Source organism: Cebus imitator, unplaced genomic scaffold (genome assembly GCF_001604975.1).
Source record: "Cebus imitator isolate Cc_AM_T3 unplaced genomic scaffold, Cebus_imitator-1.0 Scaffold711, whole genome shotgun sequence".
In the NCBI taxonomy this organism is placed as follows: domain Eukaryota; kingdom Metazoa; phylum Chordata; class Mammalia; order Primates; family Cebidae; genus Cebus; species Cebus imitator.
In genome coordinates, this window is record NW_016108026.1 from 395,732 (window position 1) to 414,008 (window position 18,277).

Genomic DNA, 18,277 nt, shown 5'->3' on the forward strand with positions numbered 1-18,277 from the left:
AGGTACTCCGGAGCTCAGTGCAGGTGATTGGGGCCTGGGCTCCTCTCAGGCTCTGCCCTTGCCTCCACCCCATGTGCATTCTGCTCCCGGGAGATGTCGCACCGCCCCATGACTTCCCTGGCTACCTATGTGCCAATGTTTCCCCACATTCCCGGCCTGCCTGCTCCACTACCTTCCCACTTGGAAATCAAGAGCTGACCTGGTGCCTGTACATGGACATCCCCAGGCGGGACAGACCTCAGGGGGCCCATGCCGAACCCCTAAGTCCCCCTCCCACAAAAGCTGAACAGAATGGGACAAAGTCCAGTCTACCCTCGGCCTTCCCCAGCTCAGCCAGTATTCGCGCAACCCACAGTGGCTTCCGGCAAAACACCTGGTAGTTATCCTTGATGCTGCTTTCTCCTTCCCGCATCGAGTCCTTAGCCTGTCGTCCTTCAACTCTGCCTGTGAAATTAACCGCGAGCACCACACATTCACTCCCTTCCACAGCTGCCATGGCTGGGCCAGCCACACTCATCTCTGGCCTGGATTCTCGCACTCCCTGCTGCCCCCCTGTCCCTGTCCCATCCTCCATCCCTCATGGATCTGATGCCATCCCCCTGCCTGAAAGCCCCCAAAGGCCTCATAAACATGAACTCCCTTTCCTGGCCACCAAGCCGACAGGAACTGCTCTGCCCACGTCCCGCCTGGCTGTGTCCTCACCCACCCGCCTCCAGCCAGGCTGCTGTGTCCTGTTCTCCCTTGACCACCATTGTCCTGCTCCCACCTCCAGGCCTTGGCATTTGCTCCTCTGCCTGGAATATTCTGACCTTGTCTTGGCACGGCTGACTCCTCCTCCTCCTTCAGACCTCAGCTCACGTGCCACTTTCCCAGAGATGCTCTCTCGGACCACCAAGCTAAAGTGGCAGACAAGCTACTCTGCAATGTGCCCCTCCCCTGCTTCCTTCAGAGCATGCCCCCACCCACCTGGAATCATCTTTGTGGCTGTTTCTGTCTCCCCACAGATAACACAGAGCCCCTGAGAACAGGGACCGTGTGTGTCTTGAGCATTGCAGTATCCCAGGGTTTTGAACAGTGCAGGGGGTACATGGTGTATGACATACATCATGTGGCCTATGGATGTCCCAGCCAGAAGCGCTGTTCCCTGCCCACGCTGAGCACTTACAAACATGTGGGTAGGGAAGAGCGCTTCGGGCTGGGACATCCATAGGCCCTGGCTAAAGCCGTCCCAGTAGGGATGAGCTGCATGCCTTCACTGCCGTATGCTGCACAGTGTGGCTGCAGAGGGGCTGGCACGAGGCCCTGCAGCCCCAGGACCCCCTCAAGGAAGCAGCTCTGGATGAGTGACAGGAGCCTGTGCTGACTCCAGGAGGTGTCAGAGAAGGCGCTCAGAGAAGAGCTGTGCTTATCTGCCACCTTAGCCTTGCCGGAGAGTGGGGAGCTTGTGCAGCAATCGCAATGGGGAACCAGAAGTCTTCACAGTCATTGCCGGCCTGTGGCTTTGGTGCCTTGGAAGAGGGGTGCAGCTCAGGGTGTCCTCCTGCTTTGCTTTACTGACACGAGGACCAAAGTTTCCCACTAAAGAAAAGCTGCTGGAGCTGGGCAGAGTTTTAGGAATCAAGCGGAGAGGGAAGGGGTCTGGAGACACAGTGGGATCCCCTACTGAGCTACGTTTCCCTGACTTTGCTAGGCCACCTATGGCAAGGCCAGCTCCTCCTTGAACCTCTACATCACAGGCAGGGCCCCTGCTCAGGGTCAGGCACTCTCGTTACAGTTATCTTGGTTAACCTCAGCCCAGGGCGGTAGCTGTTTTGTAACTGGGAGCTCCAAGCAGTGTGCAGCCTGCCCACGGTCCTCAGCACGTGAGTGACAGAGCCGGGCTGGGAACGGGGTGCTTTCATCCCCTCCCTCAGGCCTCCGACAGTGCAGCTGTGCATGTGATCCTGGCTGGACATCTGTAGGAGGCACTGGAGTTTTAAAAAATTTCTTTTGATGGGGTAAGAATGGAGGACTGGAGAGAGCAAAGGAGGAAAACCAAACAAATCATGGAACCAAAGCGAGAAGCTCTAAGGAAAGAAAGGGGAACCGCTCCCATGGGATGCTTAATGAAGAGGCTGCGCGCCTACCAGGCCCAGCTGCATGTGATTACCTCCAGGCCAGTGGATGCGGCCGCGCAAGTCCCACTCCTTGGGAAAAAAAACTCCCCCGAACCAAGGAGGGGCCCCGGAGCTCCCACAACACCCCAGGTGACACAGGTCCTCTGGCCAGTTCATCCTGCCAGACTGCAGCCAAGTCAACAATGATTGATTCCCAGCATCAATTTCTCAGCCTCGGTACTGTTGGAATTCTGAACCCTGAGGGGCCAATTCTTCCCCACAGAAGTTGGCATTTTCTTCCACCCTCCAAAGCTGTGTGAAATTGCCAGGCAGCTATGCAGCTGCTCCTTCTCTTTCTCCTCCTTGCTAGCGCCCTCCATGTGTACCCCTGTCCCCACCTGAGAGGTCTCCTTGAGCATGAGGGTCCTCGGCACATGCCAGGCCTGTGGCCACACCCAGGTCCCGGCTGCTTGGCCTCCTGCCCCCTGCCCAGATTGGCTCTCCAACTGGGCCTGCCACATGTCACCTTATTCCTTCCTGCGCTCAGCAGTCCCTCCCCTTCAGGCCCTGGGGTGGGCCAGGCAGCAACAAACAGGACTAAGGAATAGTTTCGTCTCATCAGAGTTGACACACCTGAGGAGGAGGCAGACAGCAGGTCACAAAGGGCAGTGGTGGAGGGGCTGAGTGTGGGCACCAGGAAGCTTCACGGAAAAGGGAGCCCTTGCTTGGCTGAGGCATTGGACCGCTCGCAGGCCTCCCCACGGCCAGCCTGTCTCTGAGTGTGTGGCCACATTCTGTCTCTGGTTCTCCTCCTTGGCGCTCTATCACTTTCCAGTAAAATTGTTCTATTATCTAAGATTTTGAGCTGACAAGGAATTTAAGAAACGGTGGAAAAGCTGGATCAACACTACTACACTTGAGACACAACCAGTCAGGAGCGTCTATTTCATGTCTATCTTTTTGCACGAGCTGATTTTCTCTAACTGTAATGAGTCGACCCGCACACAGCCACTGCAAGCTGAGCTAAAGCACCCTCTGTGCTGTGACTCGGCCCTACCCGCCCCTTCTGACTTGCTGCTTTGTGCCATCAGGAAGTGGGCTCCTCTTCCAGGCTCTCGTGCAGTTGTTAATAAACTCCCCTGTGAAGGGCACAGCTGGGCAGCTACAGCCCTTTTCATTTGAAGGATTATTGCATTCAGAGAGCTCCCCAGAAGTGGGATTCCTGGGTCAACGACTGTGAGCTTTTGCTTCTCATGACTCCCTGCAGACCCCTGTTAACCTGCACACAAGTGACTGACTCTCCTGCCCTGCACCGTTTGCACATGTGGCCTCATCTGCCACCGTCTTTCCTACTGGCCCCATCCACCTCCAGCGAGCTTCTGGGATCAGTCATATGTATTTGTTCACTGAGTCACCTGGCAGGGGTGTAAGGCACCACACTGGTGCATGGGTAAGCAGGGAAGAAGGGGCCAAGGCTGCCCTCAGGGAGCTGCCATTCCAGGAAAGAGAGAAGTGGTGAGGACACTGGGAGACCAGTGTCTGTTACCACTGACAGGGTCGGAGGTCTGCAGGACAAGAAGAGTGTGCTGTGAGAAGTGGGGACAGGCAGGCTGAACCGAGGCAGCGAGGTCTCTCTAAGCCACGTGAGCACCGCTGCAGAGAATGGTGCATCTGGTGGTTGTGTGTGTGTGTGTGATCTCTGGGTCTCACACCCAGCGAGCATGTGGTATACCTGGCTCGTGTGACAGACTACCTTTTCACCGCCACCACCACCTGCCCCTGAACCCACTCTGCTCCCTGGCCAAGCCCCTCCCACCTCCTGAAATGTCCTCCTGTCACCCATCTTCACCCCCACCAGGGGACCCTCCACTCCTTCCACGTAGGGCGAGTAATCCACCCACACCATCCCTTTGCACATACGCCTAGTATTAATTACACAAAGGACACCAGACTGGCAGTATTTCTGCACACAGCCTGGGAACTCCCTCAGTGCAAGAAGCTAACTGATCTCAGAAGCCCCTTGCCTGGCAGATGTGGGCACTGGGGCAGGTCCTGACAGAAGAGCATTGGGGCATTCTTGCTGTCCCAACCAGATAATCACTGCCACTGGCCCCACCCCAGGCTTTGATTCCATTCCCGCATCATGGCTACATGATTCTGCATCAGCAGTGAAGCGGGTCCTGCTAGAATACAGTGGAGAAGCAGCACACACCTCGATGGGTGACGTCACCACACACAGTTCTGTCTGCGCCCAGACGACACTGGACACGGACATCAGGACACAAACGCTTGCTCCGTTGGAGGGGTGAAAACCGTGGGAATGATTCTGTCTTTTCTTTGGATTTCGCTGAGTGTTTCTGTACAATCATTGTACATGTGGCCGATGGATAAGTAAACAGACATTTGCAGCTTGGTCTGATTCTGGCCTGAGAGCTGGCAGGGAGGGTGAGGGAGCGGAATGCAGGGAGCAGGTCCCTCCACCCGGGAGGCTGGGGAAGAGGTGCAGGAGGAAGAGCTGGAGCACCTGGGACAGCGGGGAGGAGGCTCTCCAGTGGGCAACGGTGTGTGCAGAGACCCAGAGGGCATGAGGTGCCTGGGGACAGGCTTAATGTTTGGTTTGCTAGGAGCATAAGGAGAGAAGGGAAGGCTGGGGTGTTAGCAGGGCCAGCTGCCAGGCTGAGGAAGCCAGACCCCCGCAGTGGCAACACCGGCCCTGGGAAAGTCCCACTCGGAGCGGCCTCCACCATGGGTGGGTCCCAAATGACTCCATTGGCATCTGACCCCCCAGCGGTCAGCAGGTGAGCCAGGGGAGGGCAAGCCTGTGGGATCCCCTCCCCGTCATTACCGTAGCACCTGGGAGGTTACTAAAGACCCCAGACCAAGCAGCTGGGCTGCTGCCACAGCTGCCCACTTCCCACAAATAAAGAGTGCCAGCCAGGCATGGGGCATCTCTGCCAATGGTCTATTTCTAGCTGTATGTGGTTGGGACGAGGTGGGTGACAGGGAGGGGTGCCGGGGCAGCCTGATGCACTGGCCTGGCGAATGGCCACTATAAACAGCTTAAGCCTGTCCTGGTGGTGTCGGGGGAGGGTCACTGCAGCATCAGTCCCGATGCAGGCAGGTCCAGCAAACGTCCAGGGCGACCCCAAACGCCATCCAGGGCCCAGGCTGCTCCAAGGTAAGCAAGACTACTGACAGAGGAAGTAGTGGACCGGGGTGAGATGCCTTCAATTGTTGCTAATGCCCCTTTTTAGCTCCACGGCTCCATGGCCGGTTTGGGGGCATGTGTTTTGCTGGCAGGTATTTTTAAAGAGCTTTCACAAGACACTTTTTATTTTATTTTTTTCAAGTTTTCAGAGTACTGACCAAGCCCTTGGCACAGGGATTGCAAACAGGAACAGATGAAGGCAAGTGTCTGCAGCGAGTGTTTTTCTTTGCTGTTTATGGACTTGGTATTCTCTGCCCTGAGACAGAGTAGGACTTCTTCCTCAAGCCACCAAATTGAGACCTACCAAAGGTGGGGCTGGCACCAGGCACAGTGACAACAGATTTCAGTCCAGTGGAAGGAGGACAGGATCATGAACGCACATTCCTACCAAGGGGAAGGTGGCCTCAGATGGGGACGCGATCCCTGACCTGAACGTACAAGCACAGGAGAGTGGGAAGGGGAAGGGGGGAAGGGTCCTGACACCCACCATGTGCCGCCTTCCTTCACGTACCCCCTTACTGTGTCCCCAGAGCTCCCTCCTGGGAACATCAGCATGCCCCTTTCCAGGAAAGGAAATGGAGAGTGGGGGTCAAGGTCAATGTGTCTGATCCCCAAGTCCATGCTCTCCCTGTCTAGAGCAGAGATGAGAAGGAGCCAGGCACAGAGAAGTGGACTGGGGAGTCGCAGGCCAGCGCCGGCTGCGGGAGACGGGGAGACTTTCCAGCACGTCTACCTAGCTCCAAGTGTGCTGCTGACTGCCCCCACGGCAGCCTGCGCACCTGGCACCCTGAGGGTCAGCACCCAACATTCTGCCACCCGCCCATCCTCCACCACACAAATGAGCCTGCGGTGGGCTTGGCCTATGCAGCCCTTGGAGGAAGAGCTTGGCCAATCCAGAACTCAGCACTCGAGGAATTCCCAAGGAAGGAAGGGAGATCTGCCCTGAGATGCCCAGTGCCAGTCCCAGGAGCTCAGTGCCAAGCTGGAGGGAAGCCCAGGGAGTCTGTGCAGCTCAGAGAGGTTTTCTCTAGGGGCTGATGCCTCACTTGAGCCCTGTGGACCATGGGGGCCAGCCAAACTAAGCGCTCATCAGGAGGCTGGGGAAGGGTGCTCAGGGTAGAAGAGCGGGTGCACTGACACCCAGAGGAGGAGAGGGTGGGATGGTCAGGGACAGGAAAAGTTTGCCATGCTGGAGACTATAGTCCTAAGAAACAAGGAGAGCTGCACAGACGAGGACTGCATCCTGCTGGGACAAGGAAGGCATGGAAAAGTGCTGAGCTGCCAAATCATACACCACACGACCAAGTCACGGGATGCCGGAGGGAGAAGGGCTCTGACACAGCAGCCCGGCAGGGGCTCCAGACTGAGTTCCAGGGGCCCGGCCAGCGGTTCCAGACTGAGTTCTAGGGTCTCCAGAACTTTGCAGGGGTAGAGACAGGCTCCGTGGGAAGGAGTAGTAGAGACGGGTTCCTGGGGAGCGGGGGGTAGAGACAGGCTCCTGGGGAGCGGGGGCAGAGATGGGCTCTAATTGTGGCCAGTCTTGTCTCCTGTTCGGCCAGAGCATGAGACCCCTGCATGATTCTGCTTGCGAAAAAAGATTGTTGCTGCTGTAAACCCCACAGCATCTGCAAACCACGGATCAAATCCCATCTTCTTATTTCACATGACAGGGAAACTGAGGCACAAGAGGTAGAGCATTTTCCAAGGTCCCCAGCAAGTCAGTGGCCTAAGGAGCCTGACCTCTGCTCTGTGGGCCACTGATTCTGCCCTGATCGCCGGTCCGGGTGGGGGCTGGGAGGAAGATCCATCTGGCCCCCTGTAATGAGCACTCCACTGTTCTCCACCCAATCCCAAGCAGGCCACGGTCATGAGGCTGTCAAAGGCCACTCTACCCTGAAAACACCTGTGGGTCTAAACCAGTCTGCTCCCTACATCCACTCTAGGCTCTCTCCTTTTGTGTGGCAATTTGGGAAAAGGAGGAAGCGAGTCTATGAAATGCACACCACTGTCCAGGGAGCTTCCTTCTCTCAGGCCAAAGGGTTTCTATCAGAAGAACAGCTGTGGAAGGTGGAGAGGAGGAACGGGCCTGGACCCGTCTTGTACCCTGACAGCAAATCCCTCCAACTGAGTGTGTTTAGAGCACCTGAAAGTGGGCCAAGAATGGGAAAGGTGGGGGGTGGTAGGTGGGCTTATGGAAGAACAGGAAGAAACCTCTCCAGTTTACTTCAGAAAATACTGGTGTTTATGGAGTAAGTATATGACTGTCCAAAGCTGTTTAGTTTTACATTAAGATGATCAGCGTTTTTTTTTCCCAGCAAGAAATGGATTTGAGCTGTTGAAGTATAAAGACAAATAAACAGCAGCAACTCAAGCCTTCATTAGGGGTTCCAGGGAGCCACACATTGTCTCCAGCTGTCTTCCAGGACACGAGGGGCTCCTTTAAAAGGCCGGGGTGGTGCAGGCCCTTTCATCAGGCAGGGGACCCGCTCAGCCCAGGGGAGGGGGAGCTGCGAGCGCGGTGCCTACGAGGAGCATCTGGGGTGCTCGCTCGAGGGTGACTTCCTCCCCAGGTGCAGCTGGGCTCCAGGCCGGATCGGGAGTCTCCTGAGGGCCCCTCCTACTCCTCCCCTTTGCCCTTCCACTTGGCAGCCTCAAGTGGCACTTACACATCCATCTCCGCATCTGATCCCAACAGACAGGGACTGACCCCATTTCATAGAGACCAAAACTGTGACTGAGAAATGAGATGATGTGTCCTGATTTACAAAAGAAGACAGTAGAGCTGGAATTTACGTCTCGATGCCACATGACCCCACAGTAAACAGATAGTAAGTGCAGGCAGCAGCGCAAGAGGCTGGGAGAGCATTTGGAGGGTGGGGAGCAGACCGTGGGCAGCAGCTCATCTGGCAGGAATGAGGAGCAGGGCCCAGCCAAAGGGCTTCACAGTCGGCCCAGGTCCTGCATCTTCACCAGCTCCAAGGTACATCCATTTTCTCCAAACTGTGTTCTGGCTTTGCACACTGGGAATAACTGTTAATGAGCTCATTCGTATCTGTTGAGAGCCTGCTCTGTGCTAGGTTCTGCGGTATGTGTGATACAAAGCTCATCTCACCGGCCTCTGCATCATCTCTGTCAAATAAACACTGTTGCCATCCCACCTCATGCAGGAGTGTATAGAGGCCCAGAGGAGCTGAGTTACTTGCTCAAGGTCACATAGTAAGCGACGGATCCAGGGTTCAAAGCCAGGCAGGTGGACTTCCTATGGTCCTTAAGGGCCCCAAATAAGGCCATCCATCTCCTAATTGTGAACTCCTAGAGAAGGCACGGCATAGGGTGGGTGCTCGTGAAATCTATTTTTTTTTCTTTCTTTTTAAAAAAAATTTTTAAACAGATGGATCCTAAGAAACTTGTAAAATCTTTATAAAATATTAAGATATCTGGCTTCCAAAGCCATCTAGAAGCCATCTAGAACCCTCACATTTTCCCCCAGGTTTGACTAGACTTCGAAACTTGTACGCCACTTCCATTTCGATGGCCGCTTATCATTTCAAACCAAACTCAGCCATAGAGACTCCCGAGTCCTTCTACCCCCATGCCCCATCTGTCCTCCCACAGCCCGCCCCATCTCAGCCACAGCAGCAGAGCCCCCAGGGACTCTGGGAAGACCCAATGATCAGTTTTGATTCTTTTTCTCCCCATACCTCTCACATCTCATTCACTGGCAGGTCCCATGGACTGTTTTCAAAATACACTGTGAGTTCAACAACCACTTCTACCACTGTCACCCTGAGTGCAGCCACCAACATCTCTGACCCAGGACACTGCAGTGGTTTCCCTGCTGAAGTCACTGTGCCTTTCTACTCAGCAGCCAGAAGTGTTTTTAAAATTAAAATGTTCACGGGAATATGTCAATCCCTGGTGAAAATATCCCATGGCTTCCCAAGTAACAGAATAAAAGCCAAACCCCTTTCTCCAGCCAATATAACCCTGCATGACCCACCCCCGGCCCGCCTCACTGCCTCATCTCTAGTCCATGTCCCTCCAGGCACCCTGGTGCATCACTTAGCTCATTCCCGCCTCCGGGCTACCACACTTGTGCCCCTTCTGCTTGGACAGAGGACCTTCCCTAGACCTTCACGTGGCACTTTCTCCCTCTCACTGAGGCTTCCTCTCCTTGCCCCTGGGCAGACCTCTGTTACTCCCTTCATTGGTGGACGTGACTTCTCAGGCCAGACTGTAAAACTGCCAAGCATGGGATTCTGTATTCCTAGGACCCAGTGCCAAGATGTGCGGAAGCTCCCACCAGTCTGTGTGGAAGGACCACATAAAGAGGCTGCCCATAGCGTCCTGGCTGACAGCCAACCACCACCACCAGCTGTGAGCAGACGCTTCCAGATGATTCCAGCTCTTAGCCATCAAGTCATCCCCAGCCTTCAAGTCTTCTAGCTGAGGCCTGAGACACTGTGAGGCAGAGACTGGCTGATCCTGTCTGAATTCTTGAGCCACAGAACCCATGAGCAAAATGGTATTGTATGCCACTAAATGTGAGGTAGTCTTTTTAAAATGTAATTTTACTTTTTAAAATGGACATGTAATAATTGTACATATTTGTGGGGTACACAGCAATGTTTCAACATGTATTTTTAAAAACTTTGTTTAGTTTTACTGAGCCAGGATCTCACTCCATTGCCCAGGCTAGAGTGCAGCAGTGTAGCCGTAACTCACTGCAGCCTCCACCTCCTGGGCTCATGCAATCCTCCCAACTCAGCCTCCTCAGTAGCTGGGGCCACTGGTTCATACCTCCATGCCTGGCTAATTTCTAAAATGTTTGTAGAGATGGGATCTTGCTATGTTGCCCAGGCTGGTGTCAAACTCCTGAGCTCAAGTGATCCTCCCATCTTAGCCTTCCAAAGTGTTGGGGTTACGGGTGTGAGCCACCACACCTGGCCTCAACACGTGCTGACGTGGTTTCTTATGCAGCAATAGCAACTGGAATCCCACGCTACCCAATGCTGTCACCCTTCCCATCACTTTGTATCACATGATTATGTTTCAGTGGCTCTGACCTGGCAGAAATTACTGAGTTACGTGTTTACAGGTTTGTTGTCTTTCTCCTCTATGTAAGTTCACAAGCAGGGGGACGCTGTAGCTTTTGTTCACTGCCAGAGTAAGCACTTAAAACCACGTCTGGCATGTAGCAGGTGCTCAGAACGTTCTGGAATAAACGAATGGATGAATACTAACTGGAAGGCTTTAGTTTTATTACTCCTAATGTAGCACTCTTTTTTTAGGGTGGGGGCAGAATCTCACTCTGTTGCCCAGGATGGAGTGCAGCAGTGTGATCTTGGCTCACTGCAACCTCTGCCTTCCAGGTTCAAGTGATTCTCCTGCCTCAGCTTCCCAAATGGCTGGGATGACAGGTGTGCACCACCACACTTGGCTAATTTTTTTGTATTTTTAGTAGACAGACTTTCACCATGCTGGCCAGGCTGATCTCAAACTCCTAACCTCAAGTGACCTCCACCCACCTTGGCCTCTCAAACTGCTGGGATCATAGGCGTGAGTGACAGCGCCTGGCCCTGATTTAGTACTTTCTACCCTTCATTAGAGTTGTGAATATTTCTGGCTTCCTCATTAACCTGGTACCCCTGCGAGAGATGCCCCATCTAATTAATCTTTACCTCTGCCCTCTGTCTAGCACAGAGGTTTGCTGAGTGAGAGGGTTTTTAGGTCACAGGGCATTTTTACAAATCCATCCATCCATTCAATCTACAAATATTTACTAAATGCCTACAATATAACTGACACTGCACTAGGTTCTGGGAAGAAAGACAGAAAGGTAAACAGGACAAACTCTGCTTTCGGGGGAAGAAAAGGGGAGCCCCACAGAGCTGCAGTGGAGATGTGCTATGTGGTGTAGGTCACAGCAGACTTCTAAGCAAGCGGAGGTTTGGTTGGGGCTTGAAGGATGAGCAGGACCTCACCAGGTCCGTGCTGGGGAGGAGCAGCCTATCAACAGCAGATCTGTGAAGGACTCTGGGTATAGGGAAGGCTGGACCAGTGGGCAAAGCTGAGCAAGGGTGAGAAATGGGGGGAGAGGCTGGAAGGCCCTGGCCAGAAGGGCCTCTGGGTGCCACTGTGGAAGCAGTGGGAGCCATGAGAGCACTGAGAGGAGGCTGCTGGAGCGGAGGGCTCTACACAGTCAGACGGGGTAAGACAAGGTCCTGAGAGCGGCTCAAGGTGATGCGAGGTGCCTGATCAAGGCTGCAAGCTCTGCCCTTGGCCCAGGGAGGCTGAACGAGCTATGGGGAGAAGGCGCCCTTGGCATGAGCTCTCTAGAGCAAGCGGTGCCCACTTGCCCCTTAGCACACTGCTGCCTGTGCCTGGCCTGGCACGTGCTGGGATTTCTGGATGCTCCCAGTGACTCCCAAACTCACACACAGATACAGGGGTGCACATCTAACACCCTACTGGAGCTGGTGCAGTTCTGGGCACTGTGGGGTGGGTGGGGGCAGCAGGGTAGGCTTACAGGCTTGAACTTGCAAAATCCCAGACCTGGGTTCTGATCTCAGCTCTACCACTTACTGGCTGTGTGAGCTTGGGTAGGTCACTTTCCCTCACTGAGCCTCAGTTTCCTTGTTTGTGAAAAGAAGACACTAATGGTTTTGGATGCTGTGAGCACTGAGAGAACTGAGCACACATCAGGGGCACATCCAGGCACACTGGAGACTCAGCCAAAGCTCCCAAACCTCACTTAAGTCAGACGGTCTACCCAGCATAAGGCTGGGCACAGGGTAGGTGCTCAATAATGGTAATGGCATGGAGAGAGCTGGCTAAGACATCAGTGCTTCTGAACCAGGATGCAGATAGCTTCTCTTCATCAGAGAAAAAAGTGCTGAGAGGCAGATCCAAAATTCAAACTGTGAGCAACTTGAGAAACATATTTTTCAGTAAGTCAAGGTAAAGATCAGGGTCGAAGAAAACATCTGGCTAAGTGAACTAATGGCTTTAGAGAAAGGGGAGCCTTGCTTTGTGGAGACGGGAAGAAATTGTCCACTGCTGGTTTTAATTTAAGATGAAAAAAAATCTTATTCTATTAGCCTAAATATTGCTCTGCTGTCAAATTGCATGGAGTTTGGAATAATATTTTTCAAACAGAACTACTGCTATTTCAAGTAATTACACAGCTAAAAGCAGCCATTTGGGGTTGAGCAAGATCTCATCATGGTTTCAATTCCCTCTGGTGTCATTTTCTGTTATATTTGAGAAATTCCTCAATAAAGATGTCAAATAAAGTGAGGGCTTTGCTCCCTGGAGGACAGACTTGGCCACCCTCCAGGATACAGTCACAGGCAGGCCATCTCCACAGGAAAATAACCTCGCATACTCGAAAGAAAAGAAAAGGTTCAACTGTGAAAACTCAGGCAAGAAAATAACTTGTAAGCCGTTGCCTCATTTCTCCTAATTAGCTCAGAACGCTTTTCAAACCGGTCTGTGTATTTCTAAGGTGATGAGGGTTTTATCCAGCCCCCATCCCTAAGGAATTCAGCGGTGGTTCAGAGAGGAATGTTACAACTGGACAAGACTCTTGACCCGGACTTGAGACAAAACAGCAGGAGGTGCGAATGGGCCTAACTGCTCCTGATGGGCAATGCGCTACGGGGTGAGATTCAGTGACGGCCCGGAGGCAGTCAAGACTGTACAAGGCAGTGAAGATGGTGAGCCTCCCAACAACTCAGTGGGCCACTCACAGCCACCAAGCGTCCACTGGGAACAAGGCCTTGTGCAGGAAGCTTTGTCGGGCAGCACAAACAATTCCAAACATTTCCAGGCTGCACAATTTCAAGCAGGTAGTTAAATGACCAAAGCTGGTGGCAAGTAATAGGGAGTGGTGGAGACTGTGGCAAATGAGAGCGTACACACCCCCTCTGAGGCAGGCAGCTGCGGCGTATTTCACTCTAGCTGCTGCCAGCACCACACTGAGATGTGAGCAAGAGTGCTGTTGCCTTGGGCCCTGCACTTTGGGGGTCCCTGTTCTGCCCCTCCTGTGGCTGTAGCAGCCCTCCACCATGGAGTAAGGAGTTCACAGTGGGGTCAGGGCACCTGGAAGATATACCTGCCACTTTACATTACATCCTGGGCATTTAGGACCCTAGAACTCCCCCCAAATGGTCCTGAGCCGATCAGATGACACTCTGGTCTGAGGAAGACTTAGGCAAAAGGTGGCTGCTTTCAGGGTAAATGGCCGAAGCTCGCACATTTGCGTTGGGGTGTGCTGAGGCTCATCACAGTGTGGGATGGGGCCGACGCTGGGAAAGGCAGGGAGGGGGGCAGGCATTGCCCATCCTACCAGTCTCTGCTGCAAAATCCAAGCAGTCTTCTAAATTCCAGTCTAGCCTCCAGGTCATTAGAGAGGAACATTTGTCATTCTTGTTTGGGGGCTTCATAATCACTGTAAAATATTTAGCCATGTGGGATAGGGGCCTCCATCTGGATTCCTGTCACAAGTTCTGCAAATGTCAGGACCCGGGTGACCGTGGCTGAGGAGTGACACTAGCGATACTGATTTTTATGTGATATCCCCTAATTTTTAAGTGTTGACAAACAGTTTAATAAGAACAAACGGTGCCACCATGGGCACAAACCAAACATGTCTGTGGGCCAGATGAGGACTGTGGGTTGCCAGCTTGAAGCCTCTGCTGCAAAATGATGACAATACCCGGCACCTGCACCAGAACCCACGTCTGTACAGAAGCTCTGCGAAACCTCCTTTCAGATTTAACCATGACATTGACCCTCTGAGACAGGTACTGCGGATCCATTTCATAGTTGGGGGAACTGAAGCTTGACAGGCTAGAGGAACAGGTCCCGAGCTACAAAACTCTTGAGCGGTGACACCAGAATTTGAGTCTAAATCTTCAAACCCCAAGCCCAGCTGAGTCTTACACATGACTCATTTCTGCCAACACAGATCAAGCCCCATGATCCTAGAGTATGAGGCACTCTCCTCCTCACCCTCATATGGTGTTCCACGCGTGAGGGTGCTGAGACTCCAAGAAGTCAATTCACTAGCCTGAGGCCACATGGTCAGGATGAGGTTGGAGCCTGCTGGAACCAAGGTGTGACTTCTCTACAGCTGGAGTTTCATCTTGAGAAGGAGAAAGGCTGAACAAAAAGAACTCTGTTGGGAAGGGTCTTGCCCTCAGCTGAAAGCAGAGGAGCAACAGAGAGAGCCTTTTCTTGGGCCGCTGTACGTGCACTTAGAGCTTTGTGAGGTTGTAATCTGTGCTCAGAGGTGGTGGGGCAGGGGGAGGCTTACCCAGTCCTTTGAAATTAATCAGTGTAAAAACAATCCATTGTGAAAACGAGGTTGTTGAGACAAACACCCGCAGACTCACTGTCAGTCTGCAGGCTGCTGGCATCAGGCTCTGGGGGCACTGGGAGTACTGGTTGTAGCCAAGAACAAGGGTATTTACAAACAGGTGTTTCTGCACAGGTAAGAGTACAGTGGCTGGGAGGAGAGTCCCATGTGTCAGGCACAGCCCTGGGGGTGCACATGGGGGTACTGGTCCCCACGAGGTCTTGGAGGCATCAAACCAGTCCACATCAACACATTTCATCCGGGAGCCTGTGAGCAGATGAACTCTGGTTATGTGCTGAGTGTCTGATGCCAGATACTCCACTTCATGTTCCACATCCATGATCTTGTTAATCCTCATGACAGTCTGACCAGATAGGGGTTATGCCTTCCTAGTTTTCAAGTGAGGAAACTGAGGCACAGAGAGGTAAAGTGACTGGCCGAAGGTCACACAGGTGATAGAGGAGAGCTAGAATGTAAGCCCCAGATGGGCAGTTCCCAAGGGCTCTCCTCTTGACGGCTGGGCGATGCTGCCTGCTTTTAACTGGCTGTCCCACAGCGACTGTCAGCTCTGTCTTCAGTGACTAATCAGTGCCCAAAACATTCTCTCTATCATTTGAAAATGGAGCAAACGACGACGAAAGGCAAGCACGTACATTTTGGGAGGATTAAGTGAGCTAACACTTGGACGATACTTAACCTGGCGTCTGGCATGATCAACATTGTGTGGTCCCACTTCTTTACAATCTAGTCAAAGCCCTGCCTGCCTCCACCGCCCCACGCCCCCTGCTCCTCACACGAACCCGGAGTTGAGCCTCAGGGGCTGCTGCAGCTCTACGCAGGCTCTGCCCTTGGCCTAGCAAACTTCTCCCCAACCTTGCAGGTCCCGCTCAACGCTGCTCCTCTTTGAAGGCCGCCAGGGAGTTAGCCCGCTTCCAACCTCACACTCACTGCATCCAGGGGTAGCTCTTCCCAGGCCCTTCTGGGCTTCAACCTGCTGTTCAGACCTCCATGTTGGCATTTCTTCGGAGTGTAATTACATGTTTACGGATGTTTCCCACAACAAACTCATCTGACATCCAATGTGCACTGGACAGAAACAGGCAGGCAGGTCTAAGGCTAACACTCCACTAAGAGGGAATGTTCCAGAGCACTCAGGACACCCAGTGTCCTCTACTGCATACCCACTAACCAGCTGGCACAATGGAAGGTTTGCCGAGCTCTTGCAGAAAGCGATCAAAAACCAAGCGATCCTTTGACCCAGTGGCTCCACTTTTGTGAAGCATTCCTACGGAAACAATGGGGAAAACGGGACAAAAAGTGTTGTGTCCAGAACCACCTCTGGATTCTGATGGTAACAACAAAAAAGCAAACCATCTAAACGTCTAACCACAGAGAGGCGGCGGAGTCAGCTGGGGCAGTAACGCCTCTGTTGGCTATTTAGCACCTATGAGGGGCCGGTCACTTCACTTCGCACTGCCACGTCACCTCACAGTGTCACCTCATCCTCACACATGCTCTCGTGAAGTGGGTGGCACAGTTATCCGCGCTGCAGGCTGGAGAAGATGGAGGCTCAGACACCACACGGCTAGTAACAGCTGTCAGCGGTTGAAAGTCTCCTGTGTTGAACCTGTTCTCAGCCATCTGGACACATCTCAGTCACTGCTCACGACAGCCTCCCTCTACCAACAAGGCCTGAGACCCAGACAAGTCAATAACACATCCAGGACCATGCTCTGGCCACATTCACGCCCACACCCCCTGGGCTCCAGCTGCTGTGCCTTGGTCACCCAGCAGCCAGTGGCAGAAGAGGGTCTGGGGGACGGACACATCTGCTTCGAGAGCCACACGCTTTCCATGACAAGACACTGTTTTCCCGTGACAGACTTTGAATTCCCTCTGTTACAGGTTGAATTATGTCCCCTCAAAAGATGTTGAATTCCTAACTCCCCACACTGGTGAATGCGACTTTTGTTGGAACAGGTCTTGGCAGGTGTCCAGGGTAAGATGAGACGGTTAGTGTGGGCCCTAATGTAACGTGACTGGCGGCCTTAAAAAAAAGGAAAATTTGGATACAGACTCAGATACACGTAGAGCGAAGACAGAGGGAGAACGACATCTACCAGCCAGGGAATACCTGACGTTACCAGAAGCCATGGGAAAGGCCCGAACAGATGATCCCTTGCAGCTCTCAGAAGGAACTACCCTGCCTACACCTTGAGTTTGTACTCCTAACCCAGAGAACACATTTCTGCTGTTTAAGCCCGAGTTTATTACTTTGTTGTGGCAGCCCCAGGAAAGGGACACAGGTTATCAGTAATTTATCAGACTATGGGGCAACCAGAAAAATAATGGTCACAGGGGCTACATAAAAATGTCTGAAGTAACACAGTGGCTCACGTCTGTAATCCCAGCACTTTGGGAGGCCAAGGTGGGCGGATCACCTGAGCCCGGGAGTGCCAGACTGGCCTGGGCAATACAGCCGAACCCTGTCTCTACAAAAAACAAAACAAAACAAAAACCCAAAAGTTAGCCAGGTGGAGTGGCATGTGCCTGTGATCCCAGATATTCTGGAGGCTGAGGTGGGGAGATCACCTGAGTTCCAGAGGTTAAGGCTGCAGTGAGCCATACTGCACTCCAGCCTGGGTGACAGAGTGAGACTCTGTTTCAAAACCAAAATGGCTGAGGTACGCATGAGATTAAAGGGAAATGCAAGGGAAAAAGGCCCGCGGACTCTCTGATCACCACTATGGTAAAAACACACTTGGATGCAGATGGAAGACTGACAGGAAACACACCAGCACAACTAAGACGCCGGCCAATTTTTCTCCCTACTCTTCTACGTTTTTCCAATTTGATTCAGCAAATGTGCACTACTTTATACCTACTTTTTTGAGATGGAGCTTCATTCTTGTCACCCAGTCTGGAGTACAATGGCATGATTTTGGCTCACTGCCACCTCTGCCTTCCAGGTTCAAATGACTCTCCTGCCTCAGCCTCCCAAGTAGCTGGGATTACAGGCATGCATCACCATGCCTGACTAATTTTTGTATTTTTAGTAGAGATGGGGTTTCATCATGTTGGTCAGGCTTGTCTTGAACGCCTGACCTCAGGTGACCCACTTGCCGTGGCCTCCCAAAGTGCTGGGATTAAAGGCATGAGCCACCGTGCCCAGTCTCTTATAAATTTTATATAATTGGCTTAACAATGTATTTGGACCATGGGAAGATGGAGGTATATAAGATTATGGGCCAAATTGTATCCCTTCAAAATTTCTTTGTTGAAGGAATTCAACCCCCAGGACCTCAAAATTATGACTGTATTTGGAGAAAGGGCCTTTAGAGAGATAATTAAGTTAAAATGGAGTTTTAGGGTGGGCTCTTAAGCCACTATGACCGTGTCCTTATAAGAAGAGAAGATTAGGGCTGGGTGCAATGGCTGGCCAGGCGAGGTGGCTCATGCCTGTAATCCCAGTACTTTGGGAGGCTGAGGTGGGTGGATCACCTGAGGTCAGGCGTTCGAGACCAGCCTGGCAAACATGGCAAAACCCCATCTCTACTAAAAATACAAAAATTAGCTGGGCGTGGTGGTGGACGCCCATAATCCCAGATACTT

General features: G+C 52.8%; 1 protein-coding gene across 1 annotated transcript in view; it reads right to left on the reverse strand.

The window, feature by feature from the left end:
• The window catches only part of SCUBE1 (signal peptide, CUB domain and EGF like domain containing 1), a 135,305-nt gene that overhangs the window by 93,048 nt on the left and 23,980 nt on the right, over positions 1-18,277 (reverse strand). The gene's annotated exons all lie outside the window — the stretch shown is intronic.